This window comes from Phyllostomus hastatus, unplaced genomic scaffold (assembly GCF_019186645.2).
Source record: "Phyllostomus hastatus isolate PE091 unplaced genomic scaffold, TTU_PhHast_1.1 phas_contig_303, whole genome shotgun sequence".
Classification (NCBI taxonomy): Eukaryota; Metazoa; Chordata; class Mammalia; order Chiroptera; family Phyllostomidae; genus Phyllostomus; species Phyllostomus hastatus.
In genome coordinates this window covers 20698-25046 of record NW_025333844.1, presented here as the reverse complement: position 1 = coordinate 25046, position 4349 = coordinate 20698, and positions in this window count along the sequence as shown.

Below are 4349 nucleotides of genomic sequence, written 5' to 3'. Positions count from 1 at the left end.
CTTTTTGGAAGGAAGGTGTTTTAAATATACATATGTTGTATGTTTTTCATTCATATCTGAAAAATTTTCAGGTACAATTCTAAAAGACAGAAATTGACAGTTTTAAATTAGTTTTCAGTTTCTGTCATTTCTAGGTTTCCCACAAATGATTAAAATCAGTATTTCATACCATTTAACTACAGAAGAATGATTTTACTTTTGCAATATCTTTTCCATGAGAGTTTTTCCCTTACATGATTTTCTTTTCTCTTCTCAGAATTATCAGTTATCATTTTTCTTTCCATACCTGAAAGTATTGTCATTTCATCAACTATGCCTGGACTTATCCAAACACAACATTTTATTTAATGTAAAAGGTTAACAACACTATGATTAATAAAACATATATAAAACATTAAACAATATTCCCTATCCCAATAAATTCCAAGAAAAATTTGATGAGTCATTTGTATTTGAAAACTATGTTGTGTTACATGGTGTTATTAGCAAATATCTCCATGATCCCTCCTAATATTTTTCTGTTTATCTTTACCTTTTATTAATGATTCAAAGACAGTTTGATTCCTATAATATTTTAAGACATTGTTATCACTTCCAATAAAGCATTGAAAATGAATGTCCAACAATTAGGACACAAGTGGACTGGGGTGTACTCCCGTGTGGTGAGTGGTTTTATGCCCATAATATTTGAAGGCATAGGCTAAAGTCAACTAATCTTACTTGAAATAACAAGTTTACTTACAAATGTTAAAAATTGAATTAATTTGTTTCAAGTATTTTAAATATTATCTCAGTAATCAGCAAAGAAATGTATAGAATTAAAATTCTGTTTACTGAAAAAAAAATTTAAATTCTTAATCTCACCAGTTTCCCAGTGTACCATCAATTTAAACACTTTTTGCTTGGTTTTGTTTTCTCAGCATTATGCTCCACTTATGTTTTATGATGTGACTAAAGTATATAGGCCTCAGTTTGTTAATAACATGCACTATGCCTTTTGATCATTTACCACAAGATAACATCTTATGAGAAAACCTGATTTACAGACATACTTTTATAATGCCTTTAAAATGTTTTACCAAGTCTGGAATATATCATTAATGTGAACATATATTACACAAATTAGCAAAGTCTAGGCATAGATGTGAAATAGGAAAACATCTTATTATACAGACAAGAAGATTTAATAATTAAATATTTACTTAATTTTTCATATCTTGTCCTCTTTGATATGACCATTTACTCTATTGAAGCATTTGGTTAATTCAACAGATATATCAAGAAAGTATCAGTTATATTTCATGTTAAACTAAGAAAACTGTGTAGGAGGTAATTCACTTGTAAAGTAATTTTTGAACTTGAATGGTTCAGCTCATTTGCCTACAAGATTCAACGTATTGATTATTTTAAAAAACAATCTATTCTCTGTGCTCTGTATAGGCAATTAGGTGGCAGTAATAACAGTGATATGCGCTGAGAGCCACAGCTATAGACATAGTTGGCGATACCTGTGTCAGTGCAGTAGAGTTTCCGCTCCAGTGGAGTCTGGTCCCAAATAGAAGAGATGAGCCCCTGCAGGTGGATGGACTGGATGTGCGTGTCCTGGAATAGATGATTCTTCTGGGCTCCTTATGTTATCTGCCCTTTTTTCCCAAGAGCCTTCAGTGCTGCTCAGCTACACATGAAGATGTGAGAAAATAGTTCACATTTAAGACTCAGGTTTCACTATCTGCATCCTTTATCACAGAGGCATTGGTTCCTTTCTCTGTTTTTTTTTTTCTAGCAGAGATGAGTGAGAAACATAATTTAAAGGCCCATGCTAATTTTGCACAGAATATAAAGTAAACCTTAGCATAAAAAAAGACCACTGTTACCACTGATGACCTCCACCAAAGAGTAAGATTCTAAATATATTCTCTATAGCAGACACTAATATTTTGTGCTCCAAAAGGAAATTATACCTAAGAAATTTACATTCATCTTGTAAAGTACTATAATATCAGCTACATGAAAATAAATAAACACGCATAGAATCCACATATTTATCTGAATGAGAGTGTTATTAGAAAAGTTTTATGGACTTAAATTTTATTGGAGTGAGAATCACTCCATCCGTGGCTCATTAAAAACACGTCTAAATTCAATGATTTTATTCTTTGAAAGATTATTTTCCACAAAAGTTTTTTAAAAGCTGATTTTTCTGTATTTTCCAGCATAAATAGGGTATATTTTAACAAAACTCCAGGTTTTGATCAGTTTTGCTTCCCTTCCCTTGTATTCAGTGCTGTAATTATAAAATCCAGAAAAGTGTCAGCTCCCTCCTTAGCAGTCTGATGTAGCATAGTCCACAGTGTACGGGGTAAACAACCACAATGTAGTTGAAATATACAGATCTTAGCTCAGTAGGAAAAGATTGAGTTTCACATGTTTACACCATAAATCAATGGAACATACATTGCAGAAGTAAACCCACACTTTAATAATGATCAAAGGAGGAAGCAAGCACATATAAAATGGACTGAGGATAGTATATTCAATAAATGATGTTGGGAAAACTGCACAGATATGTGCAGAAAAATGAAACTAGATCGTCTTCTCAAATCCCATACAAGAATAAATTCAAAATGCATGAAAAAATTAAATGTTAGATTCCAAACCACAGAAATCCTAGTGGGATGCATAGGCAGCAAAATCTCAGATATTGCCTGTCAAAATTTCTTTTGAGATATATCTCCCTAGGCAAGGGAAACAAAAGGGAAAAAGCATATGGAACTACATCCAACTAAAACATTTTTGGAAAGTAAAAAAAAAATCAACAAAATTAAAAGACAACCCACAGAATGGAAGATCATATTTGCCAATACATCTGAGAAGAGGTTAATATCCAAAATATATAAAGCACTTGCAGAACTCAACACCAAAGAAAACAACCCAATTAAAAATGTCCAAAGGCAATGAATAGAAACTTCTTTAAAGAGGACATACAGATGACCAATAGACATGTGAAAAGATGCTCAACATCACTAAGCATCAGAGAAATGCAAATTAAAACCACAATGAGATACTGTCTCACACCTGTCAGAATGACTATCATGAACAAATCAACAAGCAACAAGTGCTATCAAGGATGTGGAGAAAGTGGAACCTTTGCGCTGTTGGTGTGCATGCAGACTGATGAAGAACTGTGGGAAACAGGGTGAAGACACCCCAAAAAGTTAAATTTGGATCTGTCTTTTGACCCAGAGATTCCACTTCTGGGATTATATCAGAAGGAACTGAAAATGCTCACTCAGAAGAGCATAAATCCTGCTGTGTTCATTGCAGCATTATTTGCAATGGTCAAGATATGGAAGCAGCTCAAGTGTCCATCAGTAGATGAGTGGATAAAACAACTATGGGACATGTACAAAACGGATTTCTTCTCGGTCATAAAAAAAGAGAAAATTTTACCTTTTGCAACACCCTGAATGGATCTGGAGAACATTATGCTATTCAAATAAGCCAGTCAGGGAAACACAAATACCACATGATTTCACTCACAGGTGGAATTCACTGAACAAACTGAATGAACAAGCAAAATACAGACGGACTCACAGATGGCGAGTAGATGGCAGCTAGTCAGGGGTGATGGGTTTAGGGAGTGGAGGGCCTGAGCTAAAAGGAGAAAGGACTCATTGACAACAGTGTGGTGATTGCAGACAGGGTGAGGCTGGTACAAGGTGACTAAATGGTAATGGAAAAAATACAATGAAGTTGAAATTTTTAAAAATCACACTTAAGTTTTCAATGGTGAATTTAATTTATTCAAACATATTTGGGTGTGACACATTAGAAAAATTTTTATTGAGTTCCAGAATGAAGAAATGATTAATGGAAAACTGATTTTTTTATAAAAACAAGTTTTTGCAGAGATTATCAAACAATGCATCTAGTCCATGGATAACTCTAGTTAGTCTATGAAAGAGGAATGTAAAATACTGTATGGTCTGGCTCTATGTTCTTTTTGGTTTCATAATAGTTATTTCTCATTTTTGTTCTGGTCTCCCCAACTACTATAGTCTTCATCCAGACAGCTCACTGCAAACTCAACACTCAACTTCATTGTGATTGGATTATTCTACCTGGAAATTCTTTGTTTACACCTTAACTTCTTTTTATTGTGATTTTTAAATCATTTTTATTGTTATTCCATTACAGTTGTTCCAATTTTCCCCCTTAGCCCACTTCCACCAATCCTCCCCCTTCGTCTACAGTCAGTTCCCACATTGTTATGTATGTCCTTGGGTCATTCATTCATGTTTTTTGTTTAGTTTCTTTCTCTTCTTTCCACCATTATCTCCATACCACCT